The sequence below is a fragment of the Stenella coeruleoalba genome, assembly GCF_951394435.1.
Source record: "Stenella coeruleoalba genome assembly, chromosome: X".
Classification (NCBI taxonomy): Eukaryota; Metazoa; Chordata; class Mammalia; order Artiodactyla; family Delphinidae; genus Stenella; species Stenella coeruleoalba.
Window position 1 is genome coordinate 22,075,944 of NC_137152.1, and position 26,528 is coordinate 22,102,471.

The 26,528-nt window shown below is 35.6% G+C and overlaps 1 protein-coding gene and 1 pseudogene across 5 annotated transcripts in view; one reads left to right on the top strand and one right to left on the bottom strand.

Annotated features, from left to right (window-relative positions):
- Positions 1–26,528, top strand: part of IL1RAPL1 (interleukin 1 receptor accessory protein like 1) — a 1,345,156-nt gene that overhangs the window by 429,689 nt on the left and 888,939 nt on the right. The gene's annotated exons all lie outside the window — the stretch shown is intronic.
- Positions 20,351–21,658, bottom strand: LOC307180337 (UV excision repair protein RAD23 homolog B-like; annotated as a pseudogene). The gene has a single exon. The product of its transcript is annotated as a UV excision repair protein RAD23 homolog B-like (transcript).

Sequence of the window (26,528 nt, forward strand, 5' to 3'; positions counted from 1 at the left end):
GGTTTCCTGGGTATGTACATATGCTAAAACTTATCAAATTCTACCCATTAAATATGAATGGCATTTATACTTGTATGACAATGAAAGGTCAACAAGGCTATTTTTAAAAATACAGGGACTTCCCTGGTGGTCCAGTGGTAGAGAATCCACCTTACAATGCAGGGTTCGCTGGTTAGACTCCAGGTCAGGGAACTAAGATCCTATGTGCCATGGGGCAGCTAAGCCCACGTGCCACAACTACTGAGCTCGCGTGCCTCAACTAGAGCCCATGTGCCACAAACTACAGAGCCCATGCACTCTGGAACCCCCACGTGCCCTGGAGCCTGCATGCCACAACTAGAGAATAGAAAACCCTCACACCACAACTAGAGAGAAGCCCACGCACCACAACGAAGAGCCCACACGCCGCAACGAAAGATCCTGCATGCCTCAACGAAGATCCCGTGTGCTGCAACTAAGACCTGACACAGCCAAAGTTAAATTAAATAAATCCTTAAAAAAATAAAAATACATTTCTTCCATAAACTAAATTGATATAAAAATTTAAACTTTTCTTGGGTTGTTTTATTGCTTCTTTTTAATAGTGAGCTCAATTGGAGTTTTATCGCTAAAATTTAAACTTCAGCTTAGGGTCACTGTCAAAAGATGTCCTACACTCTGTAAAAGATTATTAATGCCCAGTAATAAATTAGAAACTAGAGAGAGTGCTATTTTATATTGCAGTATGTCAGTTGAGTGTGTTTTGTCTGTTATGTATGGATTTCAGCAAGTTCAGTACATGGAAATATTTCTTTGTGTGTGTACATCTTCAATCCCACATGTATATCTACACTGCAGTTCTTTGAAGAGGCGAGCAGTTTATGAAAGTGTTCTCCTAGAGTGATTTGAATCATCCTCGATTTTACATACAGCGATTGAGTCATAAAACTTTAATTTATGCATATATTATGTATGAGGAGACTTCGTTCAAAGGGAGACATATGCATACAGTTATTGTAAGGAGCCATTTCTTATGTTTTTATTTATCAGTTTTTGGATAAAATTGGTTAATAATAAGCAACCTTTGGTAGGGTATTTTAACAGAATTCTGAATATTCTATATTTTAGTCTGCCAAACAGTCAACTTATAAGGAATGTGATGCTTTATCATTATGTTAGGTCATCTGTGTAAAATAGGCTACATTTATTCCAAAATGAGAATTACTTTGAAACTTCTAATGCTTAGATATTTAAATGCCATGATTACGCTATAATGAATATTTAAATCTTTGAAGTCAGACATAGTTGCTGCTAATGCCAATCAAATCTAAGATGACCAAAGAAACCCTGCTTTCCTGCATAAGTAATCTTTCTCCTCATGAGTTTTCTGAATAGTCTGAGAATTCATGTGAGAATAGGAAAAACACTGTTTGAATGACATTTTATCTGAAAAAGTGGAGCAACCACAGGAGCAGATGTAGTATATTAGAGTCTGCTTGACCTGTTCACAAGGCTTTGTGAGTTTTGAACTCGAAATAAAATGCTTTGTTTGATTTTAAACATAGCTAACAATGTCAGTTTGGTATCTGAAGCCTTTATTATTCTCAGGAATTACATATTGGTAATCCAATATGAATTCTAAAATAATTTAATGGTTGCTGTTATTTTAACTTTATGATGGTAGTAATGTTCTTTTATAAATAAGCCTCCTAAGTTTCAAAGGTCAGTATGACATTGCAGCTTTGACTCTGAAATTTCGTACTGGTCATATTACTCTACTTTAAAACACTTTTTAATACCACAGTGAACTGTGTAAAATTCTGTTTAAAATTTGAACTATATTATAGAAGTATTTTACTGATGGTAGAGCCAGGATGGTTCAGTTGTAAGGTGTATTATTAAAAGAAAATTTCTCAACAGGATAATTAAAGGTGAGTACTAAGACCTTATATTAGACTTAAATCTCTACTGATACCAGTGGACTTGTAGTCTATTTGGGGAATATTCCTGAGGTTTCAGGATAGAGCAGTATCCATTGTACTTGTAAGGCCTCTCAAATCCATCTCCCAAAGAAAGGACAAGAAATATTATTTTCAGAAAGCAGCTCATCTTGGAAACTAGAACCATGTATATCAAAAGCCTTATGCCTGTGGAGGGCAAAATTTCTCCACTGTAACTCAGAAGAAAATAGAGAAAAGGGAATCATTGTTACTGTCTTAAAAAGCCATTGAAACAATGATAGGAAATTTTGTGATTTGTACTTCTATTACTCCTAAACTTTGCACATCTCTAATTAAAATTTAATATTTACTAAACATCTAAGTAGTGTGCCACGGAAAAAGGTATCCAGATAAGTATAGAACAGACCTGCATTTCTCAAGCATTTTATTATTCAGTGGATAGAGGAAGTGGTCATTAGACATGTACCTAACTGATAATAATACACAGTAAATTGTGATAAGTGCTATGCATTTATTACCATTTATTAATTCAGTAACTATTTATAGTCTGGCTCCATTGCTGGGAAGATCAAAATGCCTAAAGTATGATCCCTGGTCTCAAAGAGCTCACGGTATAAAGTGGAAGGTAAGCACAAACAGTATAGAATGATAAAATCTATACTAGAAGGTTCACAGGGACGGTAGAGGCAGAAGCATGGGCATCTTGTTCTTTTTGTGAACAGGTATTCTTGAGGAACTTCTTTCTAGTGGCTTTCACTGTTGTATAGGGTGTGTTTGCAAAACAAGTAGTACAATAGAGGGAATAATTCAAAATGTGCCGCCTTGTTACATTATTGTTCCTCTTTCAAGGAAATATGTATAGATACTTAACCCAATGGGCTCAAATGGGTAAAAACACCGTAAGTAAATTTAATGTATTTCTTCTTGAATTTTACCAATATTTGTTACTGTAGATCAGCCTTTATACACTCTTCAGAGTAATTAAAAATGAAACATCTTATTTTAAATATCCTTGTAGTTTGAATTTCTAGGTACCTAAGAGGCTTTATAGGTATATCCGTACAGAAAAGAAGCAGAAAGTACATTTGGATAATGATTATCTTTTCAGTGTGCCAATGTATCATTTGCTATGGAGGTTTTTACATACCAGGTATTCAAACATTGTGTGTATGTGTCTTAGTATAGCATCAGTATAGTAACTGTAAAGCATTTCAAGTTTTAAACCATTTTTATGGACTTAATTGTGAAATTTGGAAAATGTTTTTAAACAGAATAATACATATACACATATGCACATACACAGATATATATGTATTTCCAATAGGTGTCTGAAAGTTATATATTTCCCAGAGTCATATGTTATTGAACAAAAACCAATGGTGAATTGCAAACAAGAAAAAACTATTATATTTTATTATTTTTAAAAATTGGGATTGTGGATTATATTTAATAGTAAATCAGTGCTTCACGTTTTTCTTTATTTTGAACATTGTTGTTGAATATAACTCTTCCCTATAAACTCTGACCACATGATATGATTCAGTGTGAAAATGTTAGAAGCAAATTGAATAATGAGAAAAGGTATAGTGTTTAATTGTACTAGGACATTCTAAGAGGAAAGAAAACATGGAAGGAGCATTCTGAATGAGTGGTGAATCACTACCACACATTGCATATTGCCTCCATGAATTAATAGAAGGTGGATTTTCGTGCCCACAATCTGCTTCGATAGACTAAAAATGACAGTCGAGTCTCTTCTTGCTTACAACAAATGATTCTTTCTCAAAAACCTTTAATCATCTAAATATCACCAATGCAAAAATAGGACCCAGGTGAATCAAAGAGTTCTTTCTTTGAGCCTTTAGGAAATAGACATTACCATAGCAAAAAGGGACTTTCTATTATAAGGTTTTAATACCTCTGCTTTATTTTCCATTGCAACAGAGGTTTACAAAGGTAGGCCTGAAGGCTGTGTTAGGATTTTCTAGAGCTTCACCGTAGTCATGGTGGATGTTGAAGGGAAGGAACCTTAGGTACATGCAGGAGAAAAAAAAGCCAGACTTTAAAAAGAATCTCAATCTGTTTACTAAAGATGACCGTCACTACATGCATATAATGGAGAATTATGCTGAAGAAGTGTAGTATTCATACAGGGTTGCAGTTTTCTCTGACATAATATTATTTGGAAGATCTATACTTATCATCACACCAGTGATGGTAGCTGTGTAGCTCCTTTTAAAAACAGTTGATACGCTTTAAAATATATTAAATCTCCTTTCTTCTAATTATGACCTTGTTGATTGTCCAAGTCAGTAATTTGCCTTGACACTCATTACATTCCATTTTCTCAATGCAAAATTGTCTGTATCTACATGGACATATCATTTATTATTGTTCCATAATAAAATAATAGAATCCTCATTTGCATGGTCATGGAAATCATTAAATCTGACTCAGTTCTCAGTTTCATTTCCCCTTTTCACCATCTCCAATTCATGATTATCAACCCTTACATTGAAATTTTCTGATTAAAGAAAATTCACACTGTGCTAATTTCCAAATTTCTGCTCTGATTGTTTCATACTTTTCCTCCAGCAGTTGATCTATGTCTTATGTTTTATTGCTTTATGGACCAGACCAGTGTTTTATAGGATGTCTAGTAATGTTTTAGGTCATTCAATTAATCATTCCTCAGTGTGTTTATATATTAATCCATTGATGCACTCATTCATTCATGCATTTGCAAATACATTTGGAAGGCCTACCATGTTCTTAGAATTCCACAGAGAACTTGAGAAATAGAAATGACTACTTGGTCTTGTCATCCCAAAGACTGCACAGTATAGTGAGGGCAAGAGATACTTAAGCAGATAATTATAAAATAATGTGATAAATGCAGTAATATGCATCTTCATGCAATATTCTGGAAACATTTGGGAGGAGCATCTTTTCCTAGGGTGTCAGGAGAAGCTTCATGAGTAATCAAAGGCTGGGTCTTAAAGGACAAGTGAATGCTGGCCAGGTAAGGAGAATATTCTGAGATGAAGGGACTTGAGCAAACACAAAGCGGGGAAGAGCAGCATTGTGCTTGCAGGGAACTATTAGAAATTTAGTGTTGGCAGATCTTAAAGCATGAGGCATTTGATGTCAAAAGAGACTCAGGACAGTTAGGCAGGGGTCAGATCATGGAGTGGCTTTTAAATCATGTTAAAGAACTTGGACTTCATCTGTGGGTGATTATTAACCACTGAGGAGTTTTAAGCAGGAGAGTGATCTGGTCAGATTTATACTTTAGATGAATCTACTGGCTATATGTCACAGGGATATGTTAGGAGATCATCAGAATAGTCCAGAGAAGCAGGGATGCAAATGAGGATTTGGACTCCAGGAATGATTACCAAAATTATAATGAAAATGTTCTGGAATTTGATGAATTGTGAATATACTAAATATTGTGAGTATACTAAAGACCAGTGAATTGTACACTTCACAAGAGTGAATTTTGTAGTGTGTGATTTATGCCTCAAAAGAGCTGTCATTTAAAAAGGCCTTAGTGGTGAATGAAAAATGGAGAGAGATGGAAATACCTGAGAAGATTTACAAGTTTCATGCTTTGGTGACTGGGTAGATGATTGTGCTACAAAATATAATGGAGGCTACCAGAGGAGGGGACATTGTTGGCTGGAAGGGGTAGTGATATTGGGGGGTAGGTGGTATTGATTTCAGATGTAGAGAGTTTGAGGTCTGTGTAGCATCCACTTGTACTTGAACTGGTGGTTGGCCTACTCCATAGATATAAATTTGGTAATACCTATCGTAGAGTTTCAGTAGCTCCCCCAATTTTTCTGCCTCCATGTATTCCAGAAGTACAACAGAATTTCATTAGTGGCATCCCTCTTGGCATGCCAGTGATTCTCATTCCAGAAATAGGGTATATTAGAATCTACCATGTGGAGAATTATAGTTTAAAAAGGCCTGCCTATCAGAGATGTTAATGTGCCATGTCCTTCATTAGAAATTATTGATATCGGTGATAGTTAAAACCATGAGGTTAGGTACGGTTACCTAGAGTTTTATGTCAAGTGAGGAGAACATTTAAGGGGTCAGAGAGGGAAGTACAGTACCAGAATGCTCAAATGAAGAATGAAAACCAACTGGAGGAAAGACTCTTGGCAAATCACTGTTTTAAAATTATTATTTATTTAGTAAATGAATAAATAAGCAAATGAATGTGATTTCAAGGAAACCAGTGGAAGAATTTCAGGAATGATAGAATGATCAAACATTTCATAATCAAGAGGTAAATTCAGTAAGATGAAACAAACTTATCCATTGGATTTGGCAATAAGGAGGGCTTAGGTGACCTTAGTAAGTTGAATTTCAGGGATGACTAGTGAAGTAGTTAGTAATTCTGCAGTGGTCTGTTTCATTCATCCCATCCTCTATTCTTTGTAAATCTCTGCCTTAAATCCTAGAAATAAAAGTTCCACAGGTATTTGTTATACAAGCTATACATATTGACATGTAAAAACATTTCATTATGCACTGTTGAAGCACGCATTTCTAACAGCATTTCTGTCATTGAGAGAGATCCCTTTTCCCTTTCCTACTTTGTGCTTTCTTTTTCTTTGATTCTTCCCTGGATCCCTCCTTTTTCTCTATCATTCAAAAATTAATAATCAGTTTTACTCAGTGTCTTCCTTGCCTGTGACTAAAAGCAGGGGGCTGTCTTTCTGTTTTGTGCGACAACAGCAACAAGTTTTATTTGAACCCTTCATATATTTCCAACTTCCTTTTCCTTCCTTAATTAAGGATGGAGAATTCCAGAATTAGGTCTACAACTATCCTTCCTATTTTTTTAAATTTGTTTAATTTATTTATTTTTGGCTGCGTTGGGTCTTTGTTGCTGCACGTGGGCTTTCTCTGGTTGCTGCGAGCAGGGGTTACTCTTTGTTGCGGTGTGTGGGCTTCTCACTGCAGTGGCTTCTCTTGTTGCAGAGCACGGTCTCTAGGCACGTGGGCTTCAGTAGTTGTGGCTCGTGGGCTCTAGAGCACAGGCTCAGTAGCTGTGGCGCACGGGCTTAGTTGCTCCACAGCATGTGGGATCTTCCTGGACCAGGGCTCGAACCCATGTCCCCTGCATTGGCAGGGGATTCTTAACCACTGCGCCACCAGGGAAGCCCCTTATTTTTTTTTTTAGTACATATATACTGACTCCTTCATTCACTGCCCTCAACTGTTCATTAAACTGTACTTTTGAAGTGCAGCGATCTCTATTATCAGTCTAGTGGCATTTGATAATCTTCATTCTCCCTGAAATTCAGGCAAACGTAGAGATGGTTAATTACCCCTTTTTCCACTTTTTGGATTTCTTTCTGGAATTTCTTACCTGCCCGATGTCCTGATTCTTTCTCTGCATTCCACTGGCACCTCCACCAGCTCCTTTAGTGGTTCTCTTCATTCCTCCCTTCCGATGTTTGTATACACAAGGCGACAGCTTTTACCCTCTGTGCTATTCTCCCTTTTCACCCCCACCTTTCTCAAGACACTTCTCACCACCTCTGTGTCACCAGTTTTGCAATGTATATCCCTCCCTAGTCTCTGCCTCCTACTAGACCTTGTCTGCTCTCTCTCACTTTCACGTAAATACCTTCACTTATCGTTCCTACTGTAACTTTAAATTTGATATGCTTAAAGCTGTTATTTGATAGATAAGTAGATTTCTTGCTTGATAGAGAGGTAGCCTCAACACATGTCATTAATGTGCACCAAGAAAATATTATTTCAAATACAGAATTCAATTGATCAGGATGTAGAAAAGCATAATAAAAAGTGAACATTGAGAAAATAAAATTTCTTTTGCAATTCTCTTTTTTAGTTCCAAACATTGCGCAAATAGTTTTGAAATGCACATCTGCCACAATAATGTTAAATGTTTATCAGAGTTATCAGAGTCCTAAATTAGCTTAGAAATCCCATTTTGAAATTAAAAAACAAAAATTCACCTTTCTTCTTTGAGGGCTTATGCTTAAAACTGCCATTATTCTTTCTCACCTAACACCCAAAACTGCACCTCATTTGATTACTTGTTTCCTGATTGAGCAGTAATTTAATGCAATAGTCTTGCTTAAACAAGTATTACAAGGTAGAGTGGATTATATTTAACCCTTTATCACAAACCTTTAGGCTTTATAGGAATATTAAATAACTATTGATTTTAATGTGTAACATTGTCATCATTCTTCTGATTTAAAAACCAGATGGAATCTCCAGTAAACCACTCACTGCAGCCCACACTTGTTAGCATAATCAATTTATCACACTTGTTTTACAAAGTTGTAAGAAAACCCCACAGAAGGGTGTTACTAAAAATTACAGCTGACGTAAGCTTTTCATATCATGCCAAAGGAAGGGCACTTGACACTACCAAGAAATAAACTCTACTGCAGCCTCTTTAGTCATTTGTCAAGATGTATTATGTGCTTGTCAATATCAAGGGGTAAACACTGTCATTAATCTACAAGTGAGGAAAAATAAGTAACCACATCAGTGTTCGGGTGCCTGGCTTTTAATGGAAATTCATCTTTATTGCATCTTTCTTCCTTTTAAATTTTCTCCTGTTGTTCCCTTTTCATAAAATGTGCAGTTACATTGTAATGTTTGGAAAATATATATAATGCATTATCACGATGTTGGCCATTGTGAAATTTGCTGGGTGTGCTTAGTAAGACAGGCACTGACAATGCAGTAGTTAAACTGAGCCAGCATAGATTAGACTAAATGAGAACTCGCCAGCTATAAATTTAACAAAGAGTTCATTTTCTAAAGTGATTGCTTTATGCATTTGCAAATAGGAAATAACAGAACATCCAACTGTTTTTTTCCTAGACAAATAAAAAACTTGGATCTTGAAAAGCTTTCTTTAGAACCTTTAAATAGTTATTTTAATTTTAGATGCTGTCGCTGATGTGTTATGCAAAAGAGGGATATTACTTATAGTGGATGTGAAATGAGATTGCATTTATAGCCTCTATTATTTGACTTAAATTGCCACTTATGTCTTGATATCTTTCTATGGAGAATCTATGAGTTATCTATATTAATTAGGTGAATATTCAAATGAATGTTAATGTGTTATATGACAATGTTTTATGTCCATCCGATTTTCCTACAAAATCTAGTGGCATTAGATTTCTCCTTTGTAGGATTTCTAGTTAAAACGAATATATTAGCAGTGTACCCTGTTTATCTAGCAATTCAGTAACAGTTACTCTCAAAGAATTAACAAATCAGAAGCATAACCGTGAAAATAGTTAAAGTCCAAGCGATACAAAGGCTGATTGCCAAAATAATAATAAATAATAATAAATCACTATTTATTGGGTTTATATCTGTGTCAGATATTGTATGTTGTCTCATGTAATCTGTTGAGGAACACTATGAGGTATGTATTATCATACTGATAAATTAAATGCCCTTCTTAAGACCACACAGCTAGCAAGTCATGAAACTTGGATTTGAACTCAAGTCTGCCTGGCTCAGAAATCTCAGCTATTACGCAGTGGGTTACACTGCCTCTTAGAGCATTTGCCCACGGAAAATCTTCTTAGATTTTACTGTGAAAGATGTCAGGTGTGTTTACCTAAGTCATTAAAACACCTTAATTAGGCATGAGGTCTCTGCTTTCGTGAAATCCTATATTTTTTAGAGTTGTAATTGGCAGTTCTTGTATACCGAACATGATAGGTTGAATCGCATAGTGATTAACAGCACAGATTCTGGACACCAGCTGCCTGGGTTCAAATTATGGCGGTGACGCCTTGTAGATGTGTGACTGTAGTCAAGTTACTTAAATGTTCTATGCCGCAGTCTAATGACCTGTAAAATAGGCATACTTACGTTGTGTTATTATGAATAATAAATGTTGTAAAAATGTAAAGTAATTGAGACAAGGCCTGCAAAATTGTAACTGCTTAGTGAACGGCACCTATGGCTTACAATTTTAAGAATCAGTGTCTCCAGCTCATGTATTTCTTAACATGAATGAGAATATACCTTCCACTTAGTTCTGGAGTGTCCTTAATATCAGTACTACTTTCTACATTTTCTCCCCATCCCTACCTTGATTCATTCCCATTCATTCATGCTCTGTCTCTCTCTCTCTCTCTCTCAACAGCTTTATTGTGATAGAATTCAAATAGCATCCAGTTCACCTATTTACAGTATACGACTCAATGGTTTTAATATATTCACAGGGTTGTGCAAACATCACCACAGTCTAATCTTGGAACAATTTGGTTCTTCCTAAAAGAGATACTGTACCCATATCCCTCCTCTCCCTGCCCAGCCCTAGGTAACAAGTCATCTACTTTCTGTCTCTATTGATTTGCCTATTCTGGACATTTCCTATAAATGGAATTATGTGACATGAGGTCTTTTTTACCTGGATAGTTTACCTAGCATAATGTTTCAAAGTTCTATCATGTGGTAGTGTGTATCCATACTTGATTCCTTTTCTTGCGGAAAAATATTGCATTGTGTGACTATACCAAATTTTATTTATCTGTTTATCAGTTATATTCGTTTGGGTTATTTCCAGTTTTTGGCCATTATGAGTAATGCTGCTATGAACATTCATGCACGAGCATGAACACGTTTTCATTTTTCTTGGATGTATACCTAGGAGTGGAATTGTTGGGTTGACAGCCTGATTGTATCTTATGAGAACCACTGTGGCCTACTTGGTCTTCCAGCTTCTGGCCTGGCTCATTCATGAATGTTTTTACACTGTTGCCAGGGTGATCTTTCTGAATCTTAAATATGATCATGTTAATCTCACATTCATGGCCTTCAGTGGCTCTTCTATTGTTTGGGAAATCAACTATGAACAACCAAGATAAGATCTCTGCTTTGGTATAGGCCACATTCTACCGGATGGATCTTTATGTCCTAATTTTGCATTAACGTTTTACCATTTTGTCATTCACCCTCTTCATTCTAGCATATGCTTTTGTCCTTTTTTCTACCTTCAGTGTGCTAACACCTTCATGTTTTTCAAACATTACCTTCAACTGAAGCATTACCTTCTATGAGAAATCTTCTCAGACACAGGTCTCTACCCTAATCCTCATACCCTTCAGATTTAGGTGTGTCTTCTCAACTGACTCATAACATGTTCTTCAAGGTTAGCAGACATATGGTTCTATCCAAATGTCCATAAGACATTTGGTCTGCACCAAAAGGTCCTTGATATTTGGTCCTATCCAAAACGTCCATGAACATATGTGGTCCATGCCAAATGGTTTTGGACAGGACCAAATATCAAGGACCTTTTGGCTTGGACTAAATAAGACAAAATATCAAGGACCTTTTGGTGTGGACCAAATGTCTTATGGACATTTTGGACGGGACCAAGTGTGCTGCAAGGGTTCTTCAAACACACATCATAGCCTACAACATATTCCATTATAATAGACTGTTTGCCTTTCCACTAAACCATGAGAACCTACGGAAGAACCTTAAATTTCTTTATAGTGTGTGTTGCCAGCACAAGGAGTTAATAATTCCTGGAAGAAAGAATTGGAAGAATAGTGTCTCAACATAGAAACACTGAACAATTATAAATAGCACGACCATGCATCATCCTTGAAATCAGGCCCCATTAAAATAAATTACTACTAAAATCAAAATAAATTCTGTATGTGCTTTGATAATAAAAAATACATTCCTCCTTTAGTCTATTTTTCATTACACCGTGGTGCCTAGGAGTAAAGATAAATATGAAAAGACTCTCAGCTACATGACTTTCTAAGTTGTATTGTTGGTAAGTTATTCTGAATCGTGGAATAATAGTAATGTGTCGTGTTTGCATCTCTCCTTATAGAGATACTTATTTTATATTAACTTTCCAACATCCCTTTGAGAGGGGCATGGCAAATTACTCATTTCTATCTTACATGTCAAAACATTGAGACTCAGTAAGTAACCAGAATCACAACACTTCTTCTAAAGGTGCTAAATGTCTGTTGAATTTAAGTCCAAACTTAACAGAAAATCACAGGAAAATTAATAAGCTAATTTAAAATTTTACCTTTACCAAGGGAAATAAATGTAGGAAGTGGGTAAAAGAAGGTTAGAAGACCCTATGATCACATTTGGCCCTAGTTTCCTGATTAAGTTTTCATCCTCTCTCATCTTTTTGGTTAAAACCAAATGCTCTAGTGTTATTGATGATAGCTCGAGTACTTTAACTTTAAATTAAATAAATGAATCAAATGATAGGCAGTGTGACTACTGAAATCATTTGATTATCAGAAGACATGATAAACTTCTTTTTTTCTGTGTCAGATTCTAAAAGTCATTAGTCCCCAGCAGGACTTGTTTTTCAAAGCTTATTGAAAATTACAGTACTGCAGTTTTATTTGTACAACTGTAATTATTATTATAGCTTACAAATGTCATCAAATAGTTATTATTTTATCAGAGTAATTTGATCATATATGAATATTTGATTATAGTCATGATTTATTTTCAAGTAGGATAATGGTTATGTTTTAAAATGGCCTTTTTAAAATTTATTTTTCTCTTTTTTATTGAATGAAAGATTCTTTACGTTTTATAGTGTTTTACAATTTTCAGAAGTTTCATACAAATGATTTCATGTAATCTCATAATAACCCTTTTTACCCCACCCCTATATTGTCCCTCCCCTCTCCCCCCTCCCCACTGGTAACCACTAGTTTGTTCTCTACATCTGTGAATCTGTTTCTTTTTTGTGTTATTCAGTAGTTTGTTGTATTTTTTAGATTCCACATATAAGTGATATCATACAGTGTTTGCCTTTCTCTGTCTGACTTATTTCACTTAGCATAATGTCCTCCAAATCCAGCATCTTGCTGCAAATGGCAAAATTTCATTCTTTTTTATGGCTGAGTAGTATTCCATTGTTTATCTATGTACCGCCTCTTCTTTGTCAGTTCTTCTGTTGATGGATACTTAGGTTGCCTTCATACCTTGGCAATTGTGAATAATGCTGCTTTGAACATTGGGGTGCATGTATTTTTCTGAATTAGGTTTTCATTTTTTTTGGATACATACCCAGGAGTGGAATTGCTGGGTCATATGGTATTTTTATTTTCAGTTTTTTGAGAAACCTCCATACTGTTTTCCACCAATTTACATTCCCAACAACAATGTACTAGGGTTCCCTTTTATCAGCTTTCATCACCAACATTTGTAATTTGTATTCTTTTTCATAATAGCCATTCTAACTGGTGTGAGGTCATATCTCGTTGTGATTTTGATTTGCATTTCCCTGATGATTAGTGATGTTGAGCATCTTTTCATGTGCCTGTTGGCCATCTGCATTTCCTCTTTGGAAAAATGTCTGTTCAGTTCTTCTACTCATTTTTTAATTGGCTTGGTTTTTTGTTGGGTTTTTTTTGATGTTGAGTTGTATGAGCTGTTTATTTTTCTATTTTTAAACATCTTTATTGGAGTATAATTGCTTTACAATGGTGTGTTAGTTTCTGCTTTATAACAAAATGGATCAGTTATACATATACTTATGTCCCCATATCTCTTCTCTCTTGCATCTGCCTCCCTCCCTCCCTCCCTATTCCACCCCTCTAGGTGGTCACAAAACACCGAGCTGATCTCCTTGTGCTCTGCGGCTGCTTCCCAGTAGCTATCTATTTTACGTTTGGTAGTGTATATATATCCATGCCACTCTCTCACTTTGTCACAGCTTACACTTCCCCCTCCCCATATCGTCAAGTCCATGCTTTAGTAGGTCTATGTCTTTATTCTGGTCTTACCCCTAGGTTCGTCATGACCTTTTTTTTTTCTTAAATTCCATATATATGTGTTAGCATACGGTATTTGTTTTTCTCTTTCTGATTTACTTCACTCTGTATGACAGACTCTAGGTCCCTCCACCTCACTACAAATAACTCAATTTTGTTTCTTTTTATGGCTGAGTAATATTCCATTGTATATATGTGCCACATTTTCTTTATCCATTCATCTGTTAATGGACACATAGGTTGCTTCCATGTCCTGACTATTGTAAATAGAGCTGCTATGAACATTGTGGTACATGACTCTTTTTGAATTATGGTTTTCTCAGCATATGTGCCCAGGAGTGGGATTGCTGGGTCGTATGGTAGTTCTATTTTTAGTTTTTTAAGGAACCTCCATACTGTTCTCCATTGTGGCTATATCAATTTACATTCCCATCAACAGTGCAAGAGTGTTCCCTTTTCTCCACACCCTCTCCAGCATTTATTGTTTCTAGAATTTTTGATGATGGCCATTCTGACTGATGTGAGATGATATCTCATTGTAGTTTAGATTTGCATTTCTCTAATGATTAATGATGTTAAGCATTCTTTCATGTGTTTGTTGGCAATCTGTATACCTTCTTTGGGGAAATGTCTATTTAGGTCTTCTGCCCATTTTTGAATTGGGTTTTTTTTTTTTTTTTTCAAATTGAGCTGTATGAACTGCTTGTAAATTTTGGAGATTAATCCTTTGTCAGTTGCTTCATTTGCAAATATTTTCTCCCATTCTGAGGGCTGTCTTTTCATCTTGTTTATGGTTTCCTTTGCTGTGCAAAAGCTTTTAAGTTTCATTAGGTCCCATTTGTTTATGTTTGTTTTTATTTCCATTTCTCTAGGAGGTGGGTCAAAAAGGATCTTGCTGTGATGTATGTCATAGAGTGTTCTGCCTGTGTTTTCCTCTAAGAGTTTTATAGTATCTGGCCTTACATTTAGGTCTTTAATCCATTTTGTGTTTATTTTTGTGTATGGTGTTAAGGAGTGTTCTAATTTCATTCTTTTACATGTAGCTGTCCAGTTTTCCCAGCACCATGTGTTGAAGAGGCTGTCTTTTCTCCACTGTATATTCTTGCCGCCTTTATCAAAGATAAGGTGACCATATGTGCGTGGGTTTATCTCTGGGCTTTCTATCCTGTTCCATTGATCTATCTTTCTGTTTTTGTGCCAGTACCATACTGTCGTGATTACTGTAGCTTTGTAGTATAGTCTGAAGTCAGGGAGCGTTTCCATACAAATTGTGAAATTTTTTGCTCTAGTTCTGTGAAAAATGCCAGTGGTAGTTTGATAGCAATTGCACTGAATCTGTAGATTGCTTTGGGTAGTATAGTCATTTTCACAATGTTGATTCTTCCAGTCCAAGAACATGGTATATCTCTCCATCTATTTATATTTTCTTTAATTTCTTTCATCAGTTTCTTATAATTTTCTACATAAAGGTCTTTTGTCTCCTTAGGTAGGTTTATTCCTAGGTATTTTATTCTTTTTGTTGCAATGGTAAATGGGGGTGTTTTCTTAATTTCACTTTAAGATTTTTCATCATTAGTGTATAGGAATGCAAGAGATTTCTGTGCATTAATTTTGTATCCTGCTACTTTACCAAATTCATTGATTAGTTTATGAGCTAATCAATGAATATATGTTGGGTACTGACGCTTTATCAGTCATATCATTTGAAAATATCTTCTTCCATTTAGTATGTTGTCTTTTCATTTCATCAATGGTTTCCTTTGCTGTGCAGAAGCTTTTAAATTTAATTAGGTCCCATTTGTTTATTTTTGTTTTTATTTCCATTACTCTAGGAGATGGATCCAAAACAATATTGCTGTGATTTATGTCAAAGACTGTTCTGCCTATATTTTCTTCTAGGAGTTTTATAGTGTCCGCTCTTACATTTAGGTCTTTAATCCATTTTGAGTTTATTTTTGTGTATGGTGTTAGAGAGTGTCCTAATTTCATTCTTTTACATGTAGCTGTCCAGTTTTCCCAGCACCACTTATTGAAGAGACTGTCTTTTCTCCATTGTATACTCTCACCTCCTTTGTCATAGACTAAGTGACCTTGATAAGTGTGTGGGTTTATTTTGGGGCTTGGGTTTATTTTCGGGCTCTGTATTCTGTTACATTGATCTATGTGTGATTTTGATACACCCATTAATGAATTGAAGAATAAAAATCATATGATCATCTCAATAGATGCAGAAAAAGCTTTTGATAAAATTCACCATCCATTTATGATAAGAACTCTCCAGAAAATGGGCATAGAGTGAACATACCTTAACATAATAAAGGCCATATATGACAAACCCACAGCTAACGTCATACTCAATGGTGAAAAGCTGAAAGCATTTTGTCTAAGATTAGGAACAAGACAAGGATGTCCACTCTTCCCACTTTTTTTCAACACAGTTTTTAAAGTCCTAGCCACAGCAGAGAAGAAAAAGAAATAAAAGGAATCCAGATTGGAAAGGAAGAAGTAAAACTGTCACTGTTTGCAGATGACATGATATTATACACAGAAAATCCTAAAGACACCACCAGAAAACTACTAGAACTTATCAGTGAATTTGGTAAAGTTGCAGGATACAAAATTAATGAATAGAAATCTGTTGCATTTTTATATACCAACAACAAACTATCAGAAAGAGAAATTAAGGAAACAGTCCCACTTACCATCACATCAAAAAGCATAAAATACCTACGGATAAAACTACCTAAGGACGTAAAAGACCCCAGAAAACTATAAGACACTGATGAAAGAAATTGAATACAACACAAACAGATGGAAAGATATACTGTGTTCTTGGATTGGAAGAATTGATATTGTTAAAATGACCATACTACCCGAGGCAGTCTATAGATTCAGTGCAATCCCTATCAAAATACCAATGGCATTTTTCACAGAACCAGAGTAAATAATTTCAAATTTTGTGTGGAAACAAAAAAGACCCTGAATAGCCAAAATAATCTTGAGAAAGAAGATCAGAACTGTAGGCATCACACGTCTTGACTTCAGACTATAGTACAAAGCTACAGTAATCATAACAGTATGGTACTAGCACAAAATGACCTTCTTAATTTTTAGAAATATAAACTGAACTAGTTTATGTATGAAAGATAGTTATATGGAATTTGTGTAAAATAATATGAGGGGAGGGTGAATGGGAATGGAGAGGAAACAAGATTAGCTTATTGTTTGAGGCTGTGTAATATATACATGGGTGTTCATTTTACTCCTTTCTCTATTTTTGTATATGCTTGAGTTTTTACATAGTAATGTGTTAAAATCTTTTCTATTTTTGCCTTTGTGATATTATTTTTTTGCCAAGGATGGAGCAGAAGGTCAAATAGAATATTGATATTTTGAATTTCCAGTTTCAAAGCTCCTACCAGGAGCTTTAAATGTAAAAGTTGCATGTGGTGGTTTGGTGATAAAGAGCTTTGGTGAAGAGACCAGACTGAGTGTAATGATAATTCCATTGAGATCTTGAAATACTCCTATTTGAAGAGCAAAAATATCCTACTGGGTGTTCCAAAGAAGAGCAAAGTTTGTGAGAAGGCCAAGGACAAGTTGAATATCATATTAAAGTACTGATGAGATTGAAAATGATACTTGGGTCCTTCTGGGTGACAGACTGTCTTAAATTCTTTCTCAACTGTACCATCGTATTTTCTTCCATTTTCATCATTTTGTATAACTTTTTTTGCTTAGTGTTAGCTTGTTAAATGATATGTTTTAAGCTGGTTATTAATCCACTTTGGTTTTGCAAGAGTAACACTTCCTGATATTCTATTTTGAGCTCATAACATATTTGCATGTACTTTTTAAAATCCTGATTATTAATGGTTTACCTTTAATGAAGGTAATAGCATTTTCTTTATGAAAACAGGAAAACACTATGAAACTAAAGCAGAACTGTACTTTCTTGCTTTTTTTCTGGTAATGCCCCTTGGATATAAGAATTCAGTTAGTTATTTTCCCTTTCTAATTTTACTAACCATTTCAGAGAAGTGGTTCAGCACAATCATTGCCAGATCTACTCCAAATCAAGAAATCTTTTAAATATCCTTAAAAGCTACCATAATAAGCCCTTGGCATTGTGTATCTTTAGGGGATAGTTTTCTTTTTCAGGTATTATATTTACTTAATGACATGAAGACTGAGTGGAGGAGGATGCAATATCTTCACCCAGGAAGATGGAGAAGAAGAGTGGCCGCTTGGATCAGTTAGATTTTTAGGAAAAATGAACATTTTAATGGCCTTGTGATTTTCATCAAACCATTTGGAAGGCCGTCCTAACTTACAAGTGGGTTCCTTTGAGGTTGCATCAAAAGCGCAGGGCACTTTCTTGTTATCCTTATCAAGGGTTTGACAGAGTGTTTACTCAGTGAATGTTTGTGAGTTTAAAAAAACTGAAATGCTATTTGATGGCTTTCTTGGTCATTGCTGCAAGAAGATGACATTTATGGTGAGAGCATGGATCCTTTTATGATGTTCCTAGTTCTAGTATCAATACAAAGTACCACCTCATCACAGGTGACTACTTCAGTCTGTTTTCCATATAGAGTTCTCATTGCCCTATAGAGTACAAGGCTGGAATTCTTTCAGTGGTACTGTTCTTCTAATGACTTTTCTTTAATTTTTTGGTTTTAGTTCTCTTGGTGCCAGGCTTACAGTAAACATTAATTGCTGTTTATAAATCGAATGGATGAAGGAATAATTGCTAGCTGTGTAACATGGGGAATGTTAAAGTTCTCTGAATGTAAGTTTCTTCATATGTACAACAGAGGTGATACTACCTAACTTTAAAGATGTTAGTAAGATAGATAGATATAGCTTATATAAGTTATATATCAATCTTGCATAGCACAGTAATTGGCAGATCATAGGTACCAAGGAAATGTTAGTCCTCTCTTCTCCCATCGTACCTTGTACTTTTAAAGGGATGTTGCTCACATCCGTACATGTTGTGCACTGGACAACTTCATAGGGTGACATTCATGTAGCATATAATATGAATGGCACCACTGAAGATATGTGACCTGAAAAACTAAATATAATGACTTTGCATTTTTAACACTCTGTGCCAGTGATTCTGAAAATGTGAGCAGTTAAAAATTCTTGCATCAGAATTAACTAGAAGTGATTTCTAAAAATGCAGATTCCTGTGTCCCTCCAGATCTGCATAAGCAGAATTCCTTGAGGTAGAACACATAGATCTGTATTTTAAACAGCTCCTCAAATAATTATTTTAACAGCTGTATTGTGATATAATTCACATACCAAACAATTTACCTATTTCGCCCAAGTCTTTCTTTTCTTTTCTTTTTTTTGCTATTAAGATTTTTCTTTTAATATTCCATGAGATGTCTTGATTGTACATTTTCCAAAGCACTTTTCCAGCCACATCTCCCAACCCTTCCAAAAGATTTCTCCAGTCTGTCCAGTGCAATAAAAGATACTTGATTATAGTTCTGTCCACCTTCTCTTTTCGAAAGCAAATAATCCTAAATGACTTTAATGGTCATACATTCTTATCTAATAAGGAAAAACATTTACAAATATCAGAAACTCAGTTTTGAGACACTTGCATCAAGTTTGAACTGAATCAGCATTTTGTGGGTTTTAAAAAAGGCAGCAGTTGGAATTCACGACTTGCTGACAAACACATTTCTGCTGAGGGAAGGGGAAGACAGGGATGGTGAATGCTGCATTTCTCCATTGGCCCCAAAGTGCTAATTCCACAAAGGGATATGTCAAAAGCAAACATGCAACTGTGGTTTTAAAACTTTTTACTGCAATATAACAATGAAGTAAACAGTAATTAGACACCTACCAATTTTCCCCCCAAAACAAAGCAAAAAAATGTAAACAGGAAAATAACTCTGCCTATACTTGTACAGCTTCTCAAATCATATTAGAAGGGTCTCACATTCAATGATCAAGAAATTTAAAATAGCAGCAATTATTTTCATTTTAAGAAAAGATTCCCCCTCTACCCCCTCAACCCCAAGTATTTATCATGAAAAAAATGGGCTTTCTTACACATTAATTTTATACCTATTTGAAGCAGCAACAGTAACCATCAGTAATTTGGCATTTCTGTTTACAGTTGCTCCAATTTTTTTTTTTTTTCAATTTCACAATGCCATTATCCAGTGTTGCCATGGAATAGGGACCATAGATTCTAGGTAGCAAAGACTCTTTCTGAAACCAATGTTAAGTCAAAGAAGTATAAAGCAGGGCATTACACTGAGTTTCTGGATCTAGTACACTACAAGAGTGAAACCTAGGAAAAGTTACCTACTGTTTTATAGAAGAAATAAAGACCTGCAAAAGCTGACTTTTGGTTGTACAATATTTTACACGCTGTGTGGATTTGTGGCATCTGCTAACTGAAGCAGGCATGCACGGTATTCATCCCCGCCCTGCATTCTAGATCCCCTCTTCCCACCCCCAACAATCCACTACCTTATACCAAGTATGTGGACATGAGCCCAAGTCATCCCAGACGATCCAGTGAACAAAGTTAGTGTAATGCACTGGTGTGAAGTGTGAGATGAAAAAAAGTCTCTTTCAATCTTCATCAAAGTTTTGCTGTACAGGAAAATTGGCAGCCAAGTTCTCATTCCTCTCACAAGCAAAATATGCTTGTATCACAAGTCCTTCAGGAAATCCTAATGCCTTTAACCTTTCTATAGCTTCTTCTTCCTGAGGCGTTATTTGAATGTAGTTCATATGACCACTTCCAGCTTCTGCAATTCCTCCACTGCCACTTCCACCCCCTCCTCCTTGACCCCCCACTTCTTGAACTGGTTCAATATAACATCTGAATAAAATGCTCCTGATGGTGGCTAATTTGCTGCAGTAACTGAGGATTTTCTCGACCTATCTGTTGTAGCGATGCTGGAAGCAGGGAAGGATTCTGTTGAATAATTTGTCTCCTCTGTTGAAACTGAGGCTGATTCCGTAAAAATGCAAGAGGGTGTGCTCCAGAACTTGTTGTAGTTGTTGCTGTCGTAGTTGCTGCAGCTGCAGCCACTGAAAACTGAGGAGCCCCACTACTCGCTGCTGGAGGGGAGTCAACCACGGCCTGACTTTCTCTATCTCTGGGAATTCCCATTAAAAAATACTCCACTGCTGTCAGGGTTGTTGAAACTGGCTCTCAGTGCTGCGATTACTTGCTGTCGTTCATAGCCCATTGACATGATCTCAGTTACCATATTCTCCTAAGACTGACTTGTCACAAGGGCACTTGTTGCATCTTCAAAAAGGTTTGACCAAGAAGAATCACCTGATGTACTGTCAGTTGATGTTGGGCTAGCAGCCACTGGTGTTTCTGCTGGCTTTTCTGCAGGTTTTTCTTGTTTCATTGCACTAGCAGGTGCAGGTTCAGAAGATGCTGTCGTTGATGCTGGAGTGACAGATGCAGGTGTGGGAGTGGGGGCCAAAGTGAGGGCAGGGGTTGGGGCCTGAGCCGCAGCTGGTGCTGTGGAGGAACTAACTGTGGTAGTGGTGGCAGAATTAGATTGCTAAGTTGTAGCTGGTGCTGGTGGTGTCACTGCTTTGGGTCTTGTCACCATAACTACCACGAAGTTTTTCTCGTCAATTTTATATTCTTTTAGAGCAGTATCATTATTGAGAATTTTGCCTGCTAAATTAATTTTTGACCTGCTACAGGAAAGGCATCTTTACCCTTTTCAGATTCAGTCTTCTCATTCAGTGCTCTTACCATCTCGTTTGGGTCGATGTCGATCTTGAAGATCTGCTGCTGGACGGTCTTCAGGGTGACCAGCATGGTGCCGCTGCGCAGCAACGCTGCCCAAGTCTTTCTTAATTATACTGAACCATTGCTCTCTTGGTTCCCTAGTTTAGTGCTCTTTGCCAGAGGAAAACAAAAAAAGAAATGCCCCCACCCTTTTCTTTCTTTGTGATTCTTCGTGGCTCCAAAGTAGCCAATGTTTGCACACATTGTCTTGTACATGTTTCTTCTGGAACTTTCATCACACTCCTTCATTCTTAGGGCTTGATATCTATCTTTACTTCTACTAGTTTGCATGTGCGCATGCATGCGTGCACACAGAGATGTGCACACACACACACACTCAGGCTTAGAGTCAAATTAGGTTTGAACTGTGGGTCTACCACTTTTAGGCAAGATACACTCTCTTGGTTAACTGAAAAATGAGTTCATAGGGTTGTATGAGAATAAAATGGAATGAAATGTAAGGTGCTTAGTATATTGTGTGACAAATGAGGCTAATAATACCTATTTCATCAAGCTGTGAGAATAAAATGGAAGTTGCTTAGCATATTATGTGGAACATGCTGAACATCTGAAAATGATAGCTATAATTGAAGAGAGTAATATGCACCCCCTTATATTCCATAAAGTTACTAATTTTAATAAATTCATCAAACATGTATTGATTACTTACTAAATGCAAGATACTGTGCCTATGGTGCGGTAGGGAACATAAGTATAAATATTTCATGAGCTCTGCCCTGAAGGACCTTACCATTTATACAGTACACAAATAACCACATATAATAAATATTTCATAATGGAATGATAGAATAAATGCTGGTGTAGATTTGCAAACAAATTGTTATCAGAACACAGAGGAGAAAGAATTTTAATTTCAGACGGGTGAGGTCAGCTTTCATGAAGGAGGTAGGTAGTGTTTAGTCTGGGACTTCAAGGATGGTGAAAATATGGTTATGGAGAAAGGGAAGCCTAGTTTTGCTGGAGAATAGATACAGAATGGAGAGTTTAGGGGGATGTGGCTGAAAGGGGGATTGGATCTTGATCTTAGAGGTATCAAATGACAACCCACAAAGCCTTCAGATGACATGTTGTAGGCAGTTGAGAACTAGTAAAGATTTTTGAGGAAGGCAGTGACATCAGCTGATCTGTATCTTGGAAAAGTTACTTTAGCCATATGTAGAATATATTCATGGTATAAGAGTTAGGAAATAGAAATTGCACTTATGTGGGTATTCAGGATATTAGCAAGATTGTGAAATAGCAGTTGGGCAAAGGAGGTGCAAAACTATCCTTCCAAACTCAGGACATAGAAGGTGTTTCAAAGCCGCTACTGGTGAAGTCTTGTGGAAAAGTTAGGTGCTGAACTAGGGCAGTGCCAGTGAGAATAGAAAGAAAAGGAAAGAAAGGTGGGGAGAGGGGGATACACACATACTCAAGAGATAACTGGATTAACTAATGGATATATAACATAAAAAGAAATGAAAATACCTGCAAAAATAATGTAAATTTATTCTGAATAAATCAAGCAAGGCTATTTTGGAAACTGCAGCAACCCTTTATATTGTTCCCTAAAACACTTTACGACAAAAATGAACACACACATCAAAATATTGACTGTTTTCACTTGAAAATTTAACCTGTTTTTCTATTTATGCATGTCGTCTTTTGTGTCTCAAAGTATTTTGTTTTATTTGTGTATAGACTTTTAGGTATTTATGGGTTTTGCTTACTAATGTTGATATGAGGGAAATTTATTGATTTATTTTAATATTTTTATTTTTATACTGAGTTCTCTAATTAGTCCTAATTGTTTTTCAGTTAGTATTTCATATTTTTTCAGGCAGTCCTCTTTCCAAGACTTATATACTTCTTATTTTTCTTGACTCATGTCATTAGCTAGAACTTTTAAAGTAATATTAAATAATAGCTATAAGATCTGGTTACTTATTTTTAACTTAGTCTTTTACTATTAAATAGGATTTTTGAGGCATGATTGACATATAACATTGTGTAAGTTTAAGGTGTACAAAAAGTTGATTTGATAAACTTACGTATTGCAAAATGTTTACCACCATAGCCTTAGCTAACACGTCTCTCATGTCACATAATTACCAATATTTTTTTTTGGTGGTGATAACATTTAAAGCCTACTCCTCTCTTAGCAACTTTCCAAAACAAAATACAGTATTATTAACTATAGTCACCATGCTGTACATCCAGAACTTATTCATCCTATAACTGGAGGTTTGTACAGTTTGACCAACATCTGCCCACCCCCAGCCCCTGATAACCATCATTCTAGCCAATGATCAATTTTACATTCCAATATTAAAATACATATTAAAGCTCCAGTAATTTTTGTAAAGGTATTATTTTTGTAGGGATGGACAGACACATCAGATACAACTATGGAGCAGAATAATGAGTACCCAAGTTTAAATACAAATGTAGCACTTTAAAATATTTATTTCAAATAGTGGCCCCAAAAAAGGTTTATTTTTCGAATTACATTTGGGAAAATTTTATCATTTGAAAAGAAAGAAGTTGGATCCTTACTGTGTAGCATACACCAAAATTAACATTAGGCGGATTAAAGATATAAATATAAAATTGAAACTTTACTAGAGAAAACTTCAGATGAATATTTATGTGACATTGGGGTGGAAAATGCTTTTAAAAATATAACCATAAAGGAAGAAAGCCATACTGGAAAAAGACAAATGGATTTAACTATATCATAAGCTTTAAAGGTTGTCATTAAATATTTGAATTACTAATATTAAATCCAAGAATGCCAACAGTCCATGGTGGAAATGCTAATCTTAACTGTAATATACCTGTCATATTTAGATGGTAGTTGTTTTTGTTTGTTTGTTTTAACAATTCAAAATGTGGTTCCTTTTTCTGCCTTTGATTGCTTTCTGTAGAAATTCCCCCAGATGCCAGGCCAAATTTCTCACCCAGACTCCGGGACTCGAGTCGCCTATCCAACAGGGCATTGATGCTGCCAAGTTGGCATCACCTTTCTTATTAGCTTCAAGAAGACTTGAGACAGAAGCCGTCAACCCTTCATCTTTGGCATCTAGGTGGCTGTGAAACATATCACAATTTAGTCAAAAGACATAATCTTGTCTGGTTATATTTGAAGAAAATCATATTTAAAGAATGCATACTCTTTTCCTTTCCTTTTTTTACACAGTGTTCACAAACATAGGAATGATTGTTAACTTCTTATACTGTTTCCACTTGTAAATTAAAGAAGAAATTCTGCAGAAATTGAGAAAGAGAGCAAAAACACTGATTTTCTGAAATAAAATATTTAAGGATCTGCAGCCAATAATAATTTAATTCCCAAAAGCAGAGCAATTGAAGCCATTTCCAGCCATCAGTACACAAATAGAAAGCAAAATCTTATAATTCTCTTGTGTTTAAAGACAATAGTTATTGAAAACAATTTGTTTTAACTCTAGAGTTTCTTAAATCTCTTAATTACTGCTAGAAAATATTGTCAAATTGTATGCAAACTTTAGCATATTAAATTTTGGAGTCCATGTAGGTAACAATCATTTATTTATTTATTTTTTAATCTTTGAGTAAGCATTGGGAATTAATGATTACCCTAGTTCTCTTACCTGCAAAAAAAATGTGAACTCTCTTACCTGCAAAAAAATGTGATCTCTCTTACCTACTCCACCAGAGTTTGATTAAAGACATACATATGACAGTGGGCCAAACTATATCATAGTATGTCAATTTTCTATGAGATGTTAATAAGTATTCCTTGGTAAATAGTTCTATGGTTGAACAATTTGGGGAAAAACTGGAATCATTGTAGGTAAATTTAATAAATGCCTGCAGGATTTGTCAGACCTTTTAATTTGCTAGAATATATTTTGATGCTCTAAGGGATGTTCATAGCATCCAGCATGTCCTGCAAGCATTTTGCACACAGTATATATTGATATCTTTTGAGAAAGTTGCACTACATTGAATATAATTTGGAAACTGCTACTGCAAAGCCATATAGAATATCCAGTATGAAAAGCTGTACATCATGTTGTAGTAGCTGTTGCTATTAATTCATCTAAATGCTATTTATTGAGGACATTCCCTTGAAGAAGCCATGCTAGATGGCTTTGTAACTAGAAATATGTTCTACTTCAGCTTTATACTGTGGCTTAGATCCAGTGCTTCACGTATGAACACAAATAAATATGACCAGATCAAGTAATTCCATGCCATCTAAGAGAGGGTATTTCAGGTTTGATTATTTAATTTAAAAGGCAGCTCATTGGTCTTACCTCCTTTTCACCATTGTGCATGTGGTTAATAAGTGAAGTATGAATTCCTTTCAATGTTTTTCATATTAATATGTTTTATCACCACTTTTAAAATTTTTTGTGGGAAAGGCTAGTCCCTAGACAAGGATTAACACAGGAGTTTTCTATTGCTTAACTTGTTTCTAATTTCTTACGAGTTTCTTTTATGCATTTTCCTGTGCTAAAAATACAATCATATACAAATTTATAACATATAATCCCCTTCTATATTTTGGGAATCAATTTACCTCTGAATGAGATAGTAACTACTTCATAGAAATCACTATGTTTTTTAAAGTATGTTTTACATGTTTTCAAAATGAAGGATAATATTCATGTTATAATAGTTTGGTACATTGTGTACAAGGAAGAGTAGTGTACAAACTAGCGTGAAGATGGTATGCCTTGAGGATTGTGGGATAGAAAGGCATAGTCTTTCTAATACAAGAATGTACATCAGAGGTGTGAACTAGAAATTATAGCTCTGCCTTATTGGGACATAACACGAGCTCAAGTGACCCCTGCTCTCCTTGTTCATCTATCTCTGACACTTCCCATTAAGAAGACACGATTGGGTAGCTTTTCCGTGATCCAATATGAAACATCTCTGATAAACAAGGTTTCAGATCAAGGTATCTCAGAAAGGCAGTTGGCCTCCTAGTGCCCT